The sequence below is a fragment of the Ochotona curzoniae genome, unplaced genomic scaffold, assembly GCF_017591425.1.
Source record: "Ochotona curzoniae isolate NIBS_2020 unplaced genomic scaffold, NIBS_Ocur_1.0 scaffold_3835, whole genome shotgun sequence".
NCBI lineage: Eukaryota > Metazoa > Chordata > Mammalia > Lagomorpha > Ochotonidae > Ochotona > Ochotona curzoniae.
This window is the reverse complement of record NW_024467114.1, coordinates 23,892,049-23,909,722: the sequence shown is the minus strand read 5'-3', so window position 1 is coordinate 23,909,722 and position 17,674 is coordinate 23,892,049.

The following is a 17,674-nucleotide window of genomic DNA, read 5'->3' as shown; positions in this document are numbered from 1 at the left end:
ATGTCCCTGGGAGAGGTTGCAGTGAGGTGATGGCTGAACACGGGCCCTGGAACAGGGAATGCAGCTGATCTCTGGTCCCAGCTCTGCTGGTGAGCAGATGGCGTTAAAGACTCCCATCTCACTGGATTGTGAAGCAAGGGCTGTTGGCCTTACCAGCTGTCAGAGCTGCCTGTGCTATCCCTGCCTTGTGAAATGTGGCCCTGGGAGCAGCACTTAAGGAGACCCATTTGGTTTGTCGTTCATCCCTAGAATGCTGGCCAGCCTGGAAACTGCCTGGGAACATGTCAGCTTTTGACTGTCCCCACCTGCTAGGGCCTGCACCGCCAGGGCTGTGGGCATTCAGTTCTTTCTTCCAGGGAGGGGGCGGAGTCAGGCTCCGGAAGGCATTGTCTATTTCAGCTGTGCATACCCATCTGTGCATGCTTCTGTTTGTGTTCTGACACGGGCTTGACACAGTGGAGTGTGTTCAGCTTCAGCAAGAGGGAGGACTGCATGGAGAGTAGGGAGTGACAGGCGAGCTGTTTTGTGACTTGACTTTTTGTTTTGCTTTGTTTTGTTTTTCCCATGCCAATAAGTGGCAAGAGAGTGATAGGGGAGCAGAGTGTGTGTGTGTGTGTGTGTGTGTGTGGGTGTGTGTGTGCGCGCGCGCGCGCGCTCTTGGCTCCCTGTGGGCCAGGTGTAAGGGCTGAAATCAGGCCAGGTTGGCATCTCAAACCCTGGCTCCTGGATTTGAGTGAGTCTCAGAGACTTTTTCTTCTGGCTTCCTGATCACCTCCCTCATCCTGTCAAACAGACTTCAAGAAAATATGGAGCCAGGGAGGGAGAGGAGGGCCCCCGAGGTGCCTGGCCAGTAGGAGTACAACGTGATGTCTTGTTTTCCAGAGCACAAAAGGTCTTCTGCCTTGGAGCCCTGTTAGTGTACTGGGGCCAGGGTTAGGTCTCTTTGCTGGTGATGACCGTGCCAGCTGAAGCTGTTCTTTATAACACGGTGGGTCTGAGAATGGTATTTGGTCTTGGTGAAAGCACAAAGTCTTGGGGCCCAGAAAGCCAGGACCCCAGGGCGTTGCTGGAGTTTATTGTTTGGGAATCTGCTTTGTAAGTTAGAATTCACAGGGAAGAAATGAATAAGGAGGGGAAGAGGGCTTGGGGGCTGAGTTTTCTTGGCTGTCCACCAGAGGCCTGGTCTTCTCAAAGGGAAGATAGCTTTGTGAGTTTGACATGCTCCCCAATAGGGGGGACAGCACCCATGCTATGCACCTGGTGGAGTTTTCCTTTATAGAACTGGCTGCAGAGCCACCTACAAGGGGAACTTGAACTTGAACCAGATGTGATTCACTATGATCAGGAGCCTTAGGACAGAACCTTCCTTGCTTCTCCACCACTCTTGAGGGGAATAGAAAGAGCACAACTAAGACCCACATGGCCTGTATTCTCCTTGCCCCTCTATTGAGTGCTGACCCCAAAGAGATACGAGTGCCGGCTGTTAAGTCTGCTGAGAAGCCTACAAAGTGATTTTTTTCCCCCTTTATTGAAACAGAAAAGAATCCTTTTACAAAGATCCTTTCAGTTCTCTTGGTTTTGTGATAACAGGTATGACACGGGAAGCTGGAGGCCTTTAGATTTTATACAGAATACCTTCACTTGGTAGACTGCCAAGACCCTGTGGTAACCAATGGCAGTAGGGTGGCCACGGTAAAAGATCTGTAGCTCCTGCGCTTGGCAAGTTGTTAAATAGCATATTGTTTTATATACCTTATGTCTGGATGGCAGAGATGTGGTACCGAGAGGCAATTCATATTGGAAAACCCACTTTTAGCTCTGTTGGGCCAAATCAACTCAAGTGTTTAAAACTCCACATGAAAGCAACATGTAATTCACCTGGGACCCTCTTTCCCTTATCGGCACCAGGGAAAAGATTGGCGTCTTGCTCGTTGCACACTGCTGTTTCTGGTTTTATTCTTGAGTTTTTGTTACTCACGATCCACCTTGAACCAGGTTTCTTCTGACCCAGGACACTGCCCTGCACAGAAAAGGAGGAGCATCTTCAGCGCCAGGGCAGATGGGAAACTCCCTGCTATCAGGTCATCATCACGTGTGTACAAGAGCAGAGGACCGCCATCCGTAACTGGCAGCAAAAGCAACCAACTATTGTGTTTCGTTTTCTTAGGCCAGAAGTGTCCCCTGTTAGGGGTGTGTGTGTGTGTGTGTGAGCGCACACACACACACGTTTCTTGGCCTTCCTGGTTCCTTTCAGAGAATCCTCTTGTAAATTTCAAAGCTGTGAAATGGGTTTGCCAAAAATTCATCACCCTCTGTCCCATGCTTCCAGCAATGTGCATCCTCTGTCCAACCCCATCTGGGCCTGCCCCTTCCCTTCCCGAGTGACGATCTCACCCAACCATGTCATTACCATACGCTTGCTATTAAAGAGCCTTCCCAACTCCTCTGAGCAGTGCCTCATTTGTTCCTGTCTCCACAGTGCTTGCTCCTGTAATCTGCCCATGGAAGTTAGGTATCAAGGACTGTGGACAGAGATTTTGTGTAGGGGAAGTGGGGAGGAAAGGGAGGTTGAAAGGCTATGGGGGGAAGTGGGGGGTGGGAAAGGTCACAGAAACACTGACATAGATTCGAAGGTTAATAATGTGTGGAGGTGTTAGTGTGTCTTTTCTGATGCTACAGGCAGTATCTAATGCTTTTCCACCCTTCCTTTGAACTGGCATTTTAGAACTTTTCTTCTACCATAAATAGAAATTATTTCTGATACCAGTTTGAAGTCTGTATCTTTCTAGCATTTTCTGGTGTCATGACACTGTTTCTCTTCTAATCTCTTCCTGGTTCCTACCCTTTAGGAAGCAGTAGCATTTATAGGAATGATCTGGGAAATTGGTGTTGAATTCCAGTACTGGATGAAGAATCGGTTTCCTTCTCCAAATCATTGGTCTCTGTAGACTGTTGGACAGGGTTTGAGGCTGGCTTAGTGGGTGCAGCATAGAGAGATGTGTGGGTGTCAAAGAGCTTGCAGTTCCCAGCTGTTAACAGAGATGCATGGCACTGCTGGGCTGCGTGTGAGCGCTGCAAAGCCCCTGCTCTAGGCGAGAGCTGCAGCAGGGTGGGTAGGGCACACAAGGCCTTACCGGTGGGATTCCATGGTTACCACTTCTGATCACTCACAGATGGAGAAGGGGACTTGAAAAACTTCAAAGAGTAATATGACCAAAAGAGATGTTTATTTTGGTACAAAAAAAATTTTTTTTGAAAGCAGGTGTTTTTCACCGTAGTTAAGATACCATATGGGAAATTTGGGAGGGGGTCTGAGTTCCAGTTCCAGCTCTGATTCCAAGTCCAGCTTCCTGCTAATGCACCCACATGGAAGACCCAAATTTAGTTCCCAGTTCTTGGCTTTTTGACCTGGCTGATTTCTGGTTAGTGTGGGCATTTGGGGAGTGAACCGGCAGATAGGAAATTAATGCTTCTCTCTCTTTGTTTTTCTGCCTTTCAGGTAAGTAAAAATAAAAATCTAAACGAATTTTTAAAATGCATGCACAATGTGGTTGCATTATATGTTTTCCAGGAACCATTGAAAGAAGAGAGAAGCCTTGTGTGTTATATAAAACACAGCTGGCCCCTGTGGCGCAGGGCCTAGTGGCAGAGGCACTGCTACTCCCTATCATATGTCATTTATTCTGACCTCAGTGGGTGGAGGGAAAAAGTTCTCACCCACATTGGTCCCAAGCATGTGTCCTCTGCCCCCATCCAGTTGGTTTCCTCATCTGTAAAAAGCAAGTGGGACTCATTTGAGTGTCTAGGGCCTCTGGCATGGTAGGAATGGGGTCGGTAAGGAGGGTGGGAAGCAGTTATCACCAGACTTTCACTCTGGTCTTGATCCCATCTTCACCAGGCTCTGCATTTGCCCAAATGCCCATATCCCCGAATACCGCCTGCTGTCTTCTGCATGTCCCTTCTCCCTGGGCTTGATAACTAGGGGTCAGAGATTACTCTAGCACCAAATGGGGAGTTTTGCATGGGGGGTATATAAAAAGTCGTTTTAACAAGCTTGGTTTCTGTCAAGGTGTGCATGCATGTTCACCGTGCACACATGTGGCTTAAGTCCACTGCAAAAAGGAAAACAAAACCCATTGCCCGGGCTGGGACCCCATACCTGATGTTCTCTCTTGTAGTACCACAGTGGGCACAGCAAAGCCCTAGGGACCCCTTGAACCATCTCTGACCCACCTTTCACCCTTTGTGCGGTAGGAACCAGCCTCACAGACATAGATCTGGCTGGTCCAGGAGACTCTCTTAGCAGTACGCGTGAGCAGTAGCAAAGGTGTTTCTTTCCTCCACATTTTCTGGGGAAATCTGCCATGCTAGGGATTTTTGACAAAGCCCAGAGGTAAAATAACGCTGGCCCCGTGGGATGCTTTTTAATTGGGAACCTCTAGAGGTCAGCAGCACATAAGGAAAGGGCTGGCTGGGTGGGTGGTGGCCATGCCCTTTCCTTGGCAGAGATGAGGAAAGAGAAGGGGCGAAGCAGACTGGGCAGCCTGGCCTTTATGCAGGAACCCTCATGTTTTGTGGCTCATACCCTTGTGCTTCCTTCTCTGGCTGCCACCCCCCTGCATCATGTACTGTCAGCTCAGTAAGCATGCCTTATTAACCAATCCATGCAGGGTGGCGTTCATGCTATTTTTGAGCCAGAAGGTGCGGTGCCTTCTGCTCTGAACAAGGTCAAAGGCTGCTGTGGCTTTGGGGCCATCGTACTTGCCTCTGCTTTATATTGATCTCTGCCAGTTCCCCAGCAACTGCAGAATTCACCTTAGAACCCCAGTCTGGCCCAGGTGAGATGCATGGAGAGGTGAGAGCCCAGTCCTCCATGGATGTGTTCAGACTTCAAGTCACAGGCACTCCTGGGAGGCCTGAGGTCCCGAATGCAAAAGCACCAAGAACGGATGGCCCCAGGCTTCCCAGGGTACCTGCAGCCAAGGCTGGAACCAGAGGCAACCTTGGGAATCCCTTGAGCCTCTGCTGTTGTTCCCGCCCCCCCCCCCCGCCCCCCGCGCATTTCCTGTTAACCCAATAAGGAATAGGAAGGGGAGATGGCTCAGGGACTGCCCCTAATACCGTGGACAAGGCATGAGCCCCCACCCCAGGCATAGCCAAGGCTTGCCCTGTGCTAGGGGGGCTCCAGATGAGTCTTAGGCCCTCCTACCCCCTCCCCAACTCATCTTGAGAAAGAGAATGGAGAAGACAGCAGACATGTCACAGGCACCGTGGAAGCCCAGTCCCTGCACTAGATAGCTTCACAGCAGTTTCACTAGTACCCTTAGATTTCAGAATGACAGGTTTAGATCCATAGGGCATGTTGGTGCTGCAGGCAGTGGCTTTACCCACTGTGCCACAGTACTGGTCCTGTTGATTAACTCTTTGACCAGCCAATACTGTTACTTAAAAAACATGTCCTTCCTGTTTGCAAATGGCTTTACGTCTCCAGAGGAAAACTTTCCTGTATGGGAAAAAAACATTTTTCAGCCCAACCCATGCCAACTGCCTTGAGCACGAAAGCCATGGGAGGGGAACAGCAGTGGGCACTAACATTGATGAATCCTTTTCCCTCTTCCCTTTAACTGCATTGCAGGAAGAGTGAGGAAGATGGTATTGGAGAAGTGGGGGAAGAGGCGACTTTATCCAGCAATTTGCCCTCCTTGCTGCTTTGGTGCTGGATGGAAGTGTTAGCCCCGGGTTGTGAGTCAGCCAGCGTAATTGCACAAGAGGCTGCAGGTGCTCACCTGGCCCCATGAGGACGCCAGAGGCTGCAGCCATTCTTAGTTGCTCCTCCTTGTGGCCAAGTGTCACTAGTGAAGCCCTCCAGCAGGAACTGTCCCCGGCTTCTCACCTGCCGCTCCTCCCACCGTCAACCCTGGTGGTTTGGCAGAGGTGCCAGCTAATGACCCTCTTTCTCTTGATTCCACTCTTCCCCCCCAACCCCCCACCTCCTTCCAAGACTCCATTTCAGGCCTGGCCAGCTCCCAGACAGCTCCTGTAATTGCTTTCCACAAGAGCCAGGAAGACAATGAGCAACTTGACTCTGAAAACACAAACCAGAGCCCTTCTTCAGGTGGAAGCGCTTGGCCTGTATCTCAGGCTTTTGAAAAAGAATCTGATATATCCAGAAGCAAGCCAAAAAATGCTGTCTGGCTGGGGGCCAATGACCTCTGCAGTTCCCTCTGCAAGTCTCGTCTTCTGAGACCCTTACCTACTCCTTGCTTAAAGGCATCAAGCAGAATTCCCTGGCACCTTGCAAGCCTTGCTCTGACCCCATACTCTTTTTTGTTTTTTTAAAAGATTATTTATTTATTTATTTATTTATTTTAATTGGAAAGGCAGATGTACAGAGAGGAGGAAAGACAGAGAAGAAGATCTTCTGTCTGATGATTCACTCCCCAAGTGTCCGCAACGACTGGAACTGAGCAATCTGAAGCCAGGAGCCAGGAACTTCATTCCGGGTCTCCCACTTCCCTCTTGGGTTGCCATTCTAAAAGACTGGTGAGCATGAGAACCAGGCCTGGGGCAGGCATGACTAGACAGAGAGTGGCACCTGCTGGCATGTGTGTGGGCTGGATAGTGGGGCTGGTTGGGCTTAACTAGGGTTCAACGCCCATTGACATGTATGAGAGCTAAATGGGATATGGGGCACACTGGACCACTCGGCCATACATACTGGAAAGCACAGGAACCAGGGCAGGGGGTGACGTGGTGGAGGTTATTGCAGGTTGCCCCAACTACGTGATTTATGTGGCCAAGTGTATGGAGGGTAGGACCAGGTTGGACTGCAACACCCATTGGTTTGCTTAGAGGACAGGGCTAGAGGTAGAATTGACCAAGCAATTGCAACCACCAGTAAGCACACAAGATGATTGGGGCTATAGATTGTGCCAGACCCCGTATTGGCAAGCACAGAAAGAATCGGGTCTGTGATCACTTCAGATGAGGTTTCTTTGGTGATTCCCCAACAGAACCGCTGGACACAGAACTCCAACCATAGAGGAAATTGCAGTTTCGGTGGTCTGACTGTGGAATGCATGTGTCAGAACTGGGCCTCCTCAGTGGCTTAGATGGAGCAGTGGACAGCATATTCAGGTGCACATGGAAGACATGGCAGTACATTAGAACCTGTAGAGGATACCTGGTACCATAACAGAGGATGGAGGACAGAACAAATTGATCAACTACCACAGCTAAGCATTGGTGAATATCTTCTTCTCTGTCTTTCCTCCTCTCTGTACATCTGCCTTTCCAATTAAAATAAATAAATAAATAAATAATCTTTAAAAAAACAAAAAAGAGTATGGGGTCAGAGCAAGGCTTGCAAGGTGCCAGGGAATTCTGCTTGATGCTTTTAAGCAAGGAGTAGGCAGAGGGCTACTCCAGCTAAGCTAAGTGAAAATCTGGGCAGAGACTCTAAGGTGAACTGTGCCAGCCAGAGGCTTCTGGAAACATTTCATCATGCTTGGAGTGGCGAGATTGGCAGCAATTCAGAACTGTTGAACTATCAAAGCCACTTGAGCCTCGGAGCATGTCCCAAGTCAGGGACCTAGGATGGTTGGGAGGCTGGGTGGGGATTTTCCCTTTATCTTCCCCCTTCCCCCAGATACAGGAAGGAAAAAAAGAAAATGTGTAAACAATGGTCTCTCACTTTGCTCAAGCCCTTGACCTTTTTGATTGTACATACTAATCAAGTATGTGAAATCATCAAAAATTTTAAATAATTAAAAATACATAAATAAAGCTTTACAAAGTTAAAAAAGAATTAAAGAATTGTGCATCTATGGCCAGCGTCCTGGTCACCTATTCTCAGCCACAGAGACCCTGGAGCCACAAAACTTCTTTGCAAACCTACTTTAGTATTCCATGAATATTCACCGTCTGCCAATATGTCCTACAGTTGCACCATTTCCAAGGGGGATGCGGAGGGCTGTCAATGACCTCACAGGACCTGGACCAGCCCCTCCCAATGGGAGGGGCTGCTGACTCAGCAGAAGCCTTGGACTCACGGACGGACCCTTACCTGCCATGTCTTCAGAACCTGGTTTGTGGGCCCAGCACAATAGCTCGGTATGCTAATCCTCTCCCTTCAAGCACCGGTATCCCATTTTGGTACCGGTTCAAGTCCCTGCTGCTTTGCTTCCCACCCAGCTTCCTGCTTATGACCTGGGAATGCAGCAGTAGGTGACTCACAGCCTTGGAACCCACATGGGAGACCCAGGAGAGGCTCCTGACTTCAGATTGGCTCAGCTCCAGGCACGGAGGCCACTAGGGGAGTGAACCGGCAGTTCGAAGATCTTTCTCTCTGCATCTTCTCTCTGTGTATCTGCCTTTCCAATAAAAATAAATCAATATTTTAAAAAGGTAAAAAATAAACAAAAACCTGGTTTGTTGCTCCACCTGCCTGTTCTTCTTGGTTACTTAGTCCTGTTCCTTCCACTCACTCCTGGCTTCATACCTCCACTGTAACCACTGCTATCATGGACTTTTCTATTAGATTACAGGCTTGCCCTCCCCCCAGGCACCCACAGGCAGGCCCTGGTTACCAGGCATGATCATCCCAAATATGAGCTTGGCTTTTGTGCCTCAGACACCATAGCACATTGAGTAACGTGGCTCTGATGGGTGTGGCCTAGTGGTGGAAGTGCTGGTTGGGACACCCATCTCCCACGTCTGAGTTCTGGGTTGGAGGTCTAACTGACTCCAGTTTCCTGCTAATGAAGACTCTGGGAATCAGTAGTGATGACTCAAGTCATTGCCTGCTACCCATGTGGGAGAACTGAATTGAGTTCCCCAAGCCATTGATGGCATTTGGAGAGTGACCTAGTGGCTAAGCATGCTCTATCTGACTCTCAAATCAGAGAAGGAAGGAAAAAAGGAAAAAAGAATTGGATTGGGGATTTGGATATGCAAATGCTGCATTAGACATCTGACAGTTTCCACTCTTGGCAGAACCGGGTTCTGACGGTGGCCAGGTTGCACTTTCTTCTTGTGAACGCTACGTTGACCTCAGCAAGTCTGAGGTTTGTAAGTCCAGGTTTATAAAGACACATTTGGAGGACCAGGCATGGTGGCAGAGTGGCCGAGATCCATATGGGCACCAATTCTTATCTCACCTGCCCTGCTTCCCATCCAGCTCCCTGCTTACGGCCTGGGAAGGCAGTCAAGGATGGCTCAAAGCCTTGGGACCCTGCCCCATTTAGGAGACCCAGAGGAAGTTCCTGGCTCCTGGCTTTGGATCAGCTCAGCTCTAACTGTTGCGGTCACTTGGGGAGTGAACCATCAGACAGAAGATCTTCCTCTCTGTCTCTCCTCCTCTCTGTATATCTGACTTTGTAATGAAAATAAATAAATCTTAAAAAAAAATGACAGGGCCCAGCGCGGTGGCCTGGTGGCTGAAGTCCTCACTTAGAATGCACCAAGATCCCATATGGGCACCAGTTCTAATCCCGGCAGCCATGCTTCCTATCCAGCTCCCTGTTTGTGGCCTGGGAAAGCATTCGAGGACAGCCCAAAGCCTAGGGACCCTGTACCTGCCTGGGAGAGCTGGAAGAAGCTCCTGGCTCCTGGCTTCGGATAGGCATAGCACCAGCCATTGTGCTCACTTGGGGAGTGACTCATCGGATGGAAGATGTTCCTCTCTGTCTCTCCTCTTCTCTGTATATCTGACTTTCCAATAAAAATAAATAAATATATATATTTTTAAAAAAAGACAGAAATGAAACCAGTGTCCATGATGGATGCTTGAATCTGGAGTGATATAAAGAATCAAAATTCATTTTCTTACGAGTCCAACAGCCTGTCTGACTTGCCTGGCTCGCTGTGAAAGCAGCCACAGCCGTGGGTGCTGCTGCTCTGTGATAGCCTTGGGTCACTGGATTTGAACAGCTGCCTGCCAGTTGCACCAGCTTCCCTCCCAGGATTATCTTCTCCATTGCAGGTCCTGCGCTGCATGTCGGATGTGGTGCCGTTGCTATGCAGCCTGCAAGCCCAGCAGAAGCCTGCAGATGACCTGCCTTGATAGGAGAAGCTCTCTTCAAGCAGGTAGTGTGTTCTAGACCTGCTGGGAAGTCCACCGAGACTCTGACAGACACTAAAGAGCAGGCTGGCAAGTCTCCCTGGCAGAGGAAGGCTCGGCTCTGCCACGAGCAGTGGTGGAACGGACCTGGCAAGGTGTCAGATGAGCTGACAGCACAGCTACCAGTACAGCCTCTCTGCCTGTGGCCAGCTGGGCTCTGCCAAACCCAGGAGAAGCCCAGAGCTTTGGATTCAGATTTTGAAAAATGAACTACAGAGAAAGGCAGGGACTGTCTAGCTCCAGTGGGCTTTGTCAGGAATGGCTACTAATCACGGGTTATTATTTAGTTCTGGCTCTCTGGCCCCTGTGGGGGAAGGCTGGGAGAGTGGAGGCAGTGTCGTTGTTACAGACAAAGTCAGAATGAAACCACAGTCATGGCCAGTCTGACCAGGTGGCCTGATGAGAAAGCCGAGCCTTCCCTGGATTTCCCCCTACCCCACCTCCCAGGGCTGACGCTGATGTCACCTAAACCCTGCAAGTAGGCTGTGACACACAGCTGGGCTGTCTGTGGTAGAAGCCAGAAATGCTTTCTCTCCGTAGTCTGTAGACCTCCGAACGACACCTGAGGAGAACAGCACCCCCTGGTGGCCCAGGGTGCTATTCGGAGGAGCACAGAGCCAAGCCAAAGTCCTGCTTCACCAGCTTATGAGTTGTGGGAAGCTAAGCCAGTTAACTCAATTTCTCCAGTCCTCAATTTTTCCACTAGTCATTTGGGATAAATATCCCACTAGAAAAACCAACCGTGGGTACAAAGAAGTCATTCATAGTATTAAAACATACAAATGACTAATAAGTACATGAAAATGTGTCCAAGCTCTGTAGCCAGCAGGAGACTACAGATGAAAAGGATACCTACCCCACTCTTGGCAAAGGTGAAGAGGCTGCTGCCGCCTGGTGTTGGCACACAGGATTTGTCCTTCACGGCTGGGCGGATGGCAGTTGGCCGATCCATGGAAAAAGATCAAAGGTTTCACCATCCCGCTTCTCACCCTAAGAGATGGCTATGGGTGGTGGGCGTGAGTGGTCCCAGTAACCTTTCTCAGACTAATGAAGTGAAGCAAGAAGAGAAGCAATGGAATTGTCCCTCAGCCATTGGAAGGTATGCAAGTCACGGGCATGCAAGCAGAGCTGTGAGTTCTGAGAGGGAGACACATTGGGCTCTGCGGTTGCCCAAAACAAACAAGCCAGGGAGCAGTATATGTAACGCCATGGCATTGATCGCAGTGGAAATGTGTGCCTTCATTGGCGTGAGGAAGGGCACGTGAGATCTAGCAGCACATCTGCCCCTGCTTGCAGCAGGTGTACACAGTGAGAGGTAGAAAAGGAGGCAAACTTGCTCTTTTCTGCATCTTCTTGCACAGGAAAGCAAGCCGTGCTGCTTCTGCTCACACACCTCAGCCAGCACTTCAGCCCCTCCCCATACACCAAGCGGACCATCGTCCTACAATGGAAACCGGCCACGTGTCTTCCACTGGGTTCAGTCCATACACGATGTGGGGTTGACATCAGATCCCATAGGTTGAGGGTCCTAATCCCAACCCTGCAGGCCTCTCCATCACACCCACTGGTTTCACACTAATCCTCTACCCGCCGCTGCACCAGCATTTCATAGAGGCTCAGATTCAAGTCCTGACTGCTCCATTTCCCATCCAGCACTCTACTTGTGGCTTGGGAAAGTAGCAAGGATGGCCAAGATTTCGGAGCTCTGCGCCCATGTGGGAGACCCAGAATAGGCTCCTGATTCCCATCTTCCGACCACTCCAGCTCCAGCTCCGTCAGTTGTATCCATTTGGGGTGTGAACCAGCAGGTAGTAGATCTTTCTCTCTGTTTCTATCTCTTTCTCTCTATCACTGACTGTCAAGTAAAATAAACAAATCTTTTAAAAAAATTTATGAGACAGGTTAATAAATAAGTAATAGTGCAGTTCATGACAAAAAACTAATCTGGTACCATTTTCCAAGAAGGTCAAAGATCCTTTGATATCAAATAATGCAGTTTCAAAGTCCATCTTGGATAATAAGTGGCAAGTTTTGACTGTTCAGTTAAGTGTTTGGCGGAAACAAAAGCTAAACTTAACTTGCCTGAGACCCATACAATATATCTGGTTTTAGGGTTGGCATCAGACTCTTGGACTCCCAGCCCATGACTCCTGCACTTTGGCATGTGGAGGCCACCTCCCTGGGCTAACTGATGGAGCAAACAGGAGGAAACCTGCTCTGAAGTCCAGAATTTGGTGATGTTCCAATTCTCTGTGACTGTGACTCATTTTAGAGGGACTAATCCGCTGTACCAGACCTTGTTATTGAGCAAAGGGCAGTGTGACAACCATCTGCCTGCTGGGTATGAGGTCTGACATCTCCACACAGCACGCTCAGTCCCCTAGGGCGATGACTTCCTGCATGGCCGTGTCAGCCACTCGCCGTGACCAGCAACTCCTTTTGGAGAGTGATCTCGGTATCAGGTAACATAGCTTCTAGACCCAACTCCATCAGCTATGCGGCCTTGGACAAGTTACTTCTTTGCAATTTTCATGTTCACATCCGAACAGGAAGGGAAATGACACTTGGTACGGAGTTCATGACATATGATGGAAGGTAACAGTGTCTAGCTAGCACAAGTCCCCAAACAACATTTTGGATCTAGGAAAAATTTTGTCCAAATCAAGAAATCTTAACATTCATTCTCAGCCTTGTGATTTTTTTTTTTAACTCCGACTTTTCTGTTTGATCATGTTGTATAATTCATTGTCATGACCTAATGAGTTTCATTTCTGACTCATGCAGTTCAACCCAATTCTGATACCTTGATCTCAAAAGCCTGCCTTGTCCATCGGTGACTTTTTCGTTCTTGATTATGGCTAGGACTTGGCTGTCCTTAGATGATTGGCAACTTGCAAAGATGAGTCATAGGTAGAGATTTTTTAAATTAGTCTGCTCTTGTGTTCTTACTCATTCCTGCTAATTACCCAGTATGTCTGCTGTTCCAGATGGGTGTTTAATGAATGACCTAATGACTGGGTCTGAGACACCACATTCAGATTTCTGGGAGTCGTGGACAGGGACGGAGGTGGGGGAAGATCCTGCGATTCTCCACCCTGCCATCCACACCTCTGCTTTTAGGGGAAGTCCAGGCAGGCAGACTAAGATCCTGAAAATCTCATAGCACTTTTTGATTCCAAGGAAAATGTTCTTAAATCCTAGGCTAAATGTGCTTCAGTGAAAACTCATTTTGGGGGAAAATTCTCCATCTTACACATGCCAACTTGAATTGACTCATTCCTGCAAAATTACGATCCCTTTAAAAAATTAGTAATCAATATGCTAAGCCTGAAAAGTCAAGTTTCAAGAAACCACATAAAGCAAAGAAGAAAAAAGGAAAGAAAGCAATGCAAAGGGTATAGGAAGAAATCCACAATGGGCACCCAATGTTTTTTTTCTTTTCAGACTGAGCTAAAGGGTAGCTGTAGGCTGTTTCCTGGAGACATGAATCTCCAATCAGCAGATTTGTTTACATTAAAAACAAAGCTAAATGTAAGCTTCAACGTGAAAACCCAACATTCAGGCAGACAGATGGACTGTTTGCTTTAAATGAGAGGTGGGGAAGCAGGCTTCTCCAAGAGTTGGCCCAGAGAAAATGTTTGAAACCCAGAGTGTGGTGAGAGTTGGCACGGAGAACACATGGAGTGAAACGGAGCCTTTCACAAAGAAACAGTGAGAAGTGACTGACAACAGTGAGCCCCGACAGTCAGTGCATTCAACGAATGTCACATTCTGCTCACTCGCTGTAACAAAGCCGCTGGTGATTACTCGTCTTTGGATATTTCCAGTGGGAAAATGTCCCATTTATGAAGTGTCTCCGTGGTTTGTTCTGAAGGACACAGCTTTCATTTTGGCCCAACATTACACTGCACTGAATTACCCCCTATCAAGATCATTCATGCTGCCTACTCATGCCCAGTTCTGCCCTTCCCCTTGGCAGGCACCCCTTGTAGCATGGCATTCCGTGCTGGCTTTGTCCCAGGCTGCCTGGCCAGCCCACACAAGGGTGCGGGGTGCAGGAAGAGATGGAGGAAGTGGTATGGCTGAGATTCAGACACGCAAGTGTCTCAAACCAGGCAGACCCCAATTCCAAATTTCAAATTGTCCTATGGGCCTCAAGTGCCAAGTAAATCTCGATGACAATATGAACTTATTGTACAGATTTAGTGAGATAATACTCACCAGGGCTTAGTTCGGTGCCTGTCACATGACATGTAATTAGCAAATGCTAGCTGATATTACTGGCTCTCTTGGTGCAGATTAAAAGCAAAGGGGAGGAGGTAGCATTGTGGCACAGGAAATCCAGTCTCCACTTGAGATGCCAGTATTCCGTAGCAGAGTACTGATCCAAGTCCCAGCTGCTGCCCTGCTGATTGGCTCACTGCTCATGTAGCTGCAAAGACAGCAGGAGATGACCCGAGGGCTTGGGCACCCCCCGCCCATGTGAGAGACATGGCTCCTAGCTTTCAACTGCCATGGGCCTAGTTGTTGTGGCCACTTGGGAAATTAACCAGTAAATGGATGGCCTCTCTCTTTCTCTCCCCCTTCCTTCTTTCCATCCTCACTTCTTCCTCTGATACTCTGCCTTTCCAATGATTAAATAAATCTTTAAAAATAAAAATAAGGTCTGGCGCAATAGCTAAAGTCTTCACTTTACATGCACCGGGATCCCATATGGACACTGGTTCATATCCTGGCTGCTCCACTTCCCATCCAGCTCCCTGCTTGTGGCCTGGGAAAGCAGTAAAGGACAGCAAAAAGCCTTGGGACCCTGCATCTGTGCGGGAGACCCGGAAGAGGCTTTGGGCTCCTGGCTTCGGATGGGCACAGCTCTGGCCATCGTGGCCGCTCTGGGAGTGAATCAGTGGACAGAAGATCTCCCTCTATCTCTTTCTCTGTAAATCTGACTTTCCAATGAAAATAAATAAATCTTTCTTAAAATCTTTAAAAATGATAAAAATAAACAGCAGGTCGGTCAAGAGCAGTACATACATAAATTTATACCTGATTATGAGGTTGGTCAAAATCAGTTTCTAAATCCATTATTCAGTGCTGTCCAATGGACCTTCTCATCACCAAAGAGAATCCCACGCTCTTGCTGTCCAACACAATACAGCTCTTCTCTGTGTGCAGCCACTGAGTATTCAGAGATGTCTGGAGGAAGTGACTTTTCAAACTGAATTCACTTTAAGTAGGCATGTGAGATGTGTGGCCATCATGTCAGGCAGCTAAGTTTTACAAGATTAAAACTGCCAAGTCTAGATGAGAAAAGCCAAGCCTTGTGCCAGAACAGCTAAAGGAGACAAAGAGCTTAGCAAGCTTGAACAAGTCAGGACAAAGCGTATTTTCAACGAATGGCAGGCATCACTCTTGCTGCAACCTTTAGCATAAACACAAGCCAGGGATGGGTTTGGGGCATGGCAGTTAAGATGTCTCGTGGAACACCTGCATTCGTTGTAGAGTCCCTAGATGTGAGTCCTGGCTTCCTGCCAGTGCACACCCTAGGAGGCAGCAGGTAACAGTTCAAGTCCCTGGGTCACTGGCACCTTCGCAGGAGATCCAGATGGCATCCAGGGCTCCTGGCTCCGGCCTGCTCTCCCCCTGGCTGTTGTGGACTTTTGGGGAATAAGACCTCTATTTGACTATCTGTCTCCCTCTCTCTCTATCTGTCTTCTATATCAATAAAATAAATTTTAAAAAATTTTAAGGCTTTTTTTTTTTGTTATTAGAAAGTGACATAAACAGAGAGAAGGAGAGACAGAGAGGAAGATTTTCTGTCTGATGATTCACTCCCCAAGTGGCTACAATGGCCAGAGCTGAGCCAATCCAAAGCCAGGAGCCTGAAGCCTCTTCTGGGTCTCCCAGGCAGGTGCAGGGTCCCAAGGCTTTGGGCCGTCCTTGACTGCTTTTCCAGCCCACAAGCCGGGAGCTGGGTGGGAAGCATGGCTGCTAGGATTAGAATCAGCGCCTTTATGGGATCCCGGCGTGTGCAAGCCGAGGACTTTGGCCTCTAGGCTACTGCAACTGGGCCCTAAAAAACATTTTTTTTTTTTTTAAAAATATAAACAAGATAGGAACCTTTTCTAAAACTTAGAAATGAGTCTGTTTGGCAAGTTGTGCTTCCATTGAAATGAGAGGAGTTGAACCTTGACTTGGGATTTATTGTAGCAAAATAGTACCTGTGGTCAACAGCCACAAGGAGCAGACAAAGCAGCCTCAGACCTCATCCCCAAGACCACTTAGTATGGGGGAGGCTCCTGGGCATCCTCAGAGAGTGCCCCGGAATCTCTCTTCCTAATGAAGGCCAACAGAGGAAGCAGCATTTTCATAGCTCACAGCTGAGCTGGCAATGAACTCCGTCCTTGGCAGCCTAATGAAAAAGCCCATATGGGAAGAAATTAATAAGCTTGGCATGTGTTTTGTTCCTATTGGCATAATCCAAAATATAGGTATCAATGGTGTTTGTTCAGTAATGACTCAATATGTCAGGGGCCCTGTGAAAGAATGTCTAAATCTAAACAGCAGGTGAACTGTAATAAGAGGGTCAAAGGGTCCCAGATGAGGAAAAAACAGCATCTCAGAAGGCATCATTGGGCTGGGCACTGTGGCACAGAGGGTTAACCCACTGCTTGTGATGCTTGCATCTCCTAGTGGTCCCAGCAGCTCTTCTTCCCTTCCAGCTCCCTTCTAACAAGGCCAGGAAAGCAGTGGGTGAAGGCTCACATACTTGGGCTGCTGCCACCCAGGTGGAGGATTTGAATGGAGTCCCTGGCTCCTGGCTGTGGCCTAACCCAGCCCCAGCTGTGGGGAGCACTTGGGGAGTGAACCGCAAGGTGGAAGATCTCTCTGTGTTTCTCTTTCTCTTGTTCTCTTTTGGTCTTTCAAATACATTAAAGGAAAAAAAAAAAAAAAGACACTGACTTCACACCGTACTTGGTCTCCTGCAGAGAAATCCTGCCTGGTTGAAATGAAAGTGGCCCTGTAAGTGGGGTTGAAGAGACCTGGCTGTGAGGCTTGGCTCTCCCAGGAACCACTTGGTAACCCTTCAACAAGCCAATTGTTGATGACACACATGTATAAAAATGGGGCGGAAGCTACCTTGTGAAATTCTTGTGAGGTTTACATGCAAAACCACAAGGCGCTTGGTAATGAGGCTTCATCCTCCTTGTCCTCCTCATCATCAGTTTTTCCTCACGTGCAGTCCTCTGAGGGCCATTTGGCAGACAAGGAAACCGACACTCAGAAGGATTCAGTGACCTGCCCCGGGCCACACAGCAGCGGGGCCATGCATGCATTCTCAACACGTGATGCACGGGGTGGAGCTGAAAAAAAAAAGCTTTCATGCTTGCTTTGGCTTCCTGGATCTAGAAATACTGTGCATCATGCATCATGGGGTTGTAGAACTGGAATGTCCAGGACTGCGTTTTGCTTGCCTGTTTGCTTCCTTGTGAAAAGCAGAGGGAGACAGAGCTGTTCTCTGCTGGTCCACACCCGGTTGCCCACAGTGACTTGGGT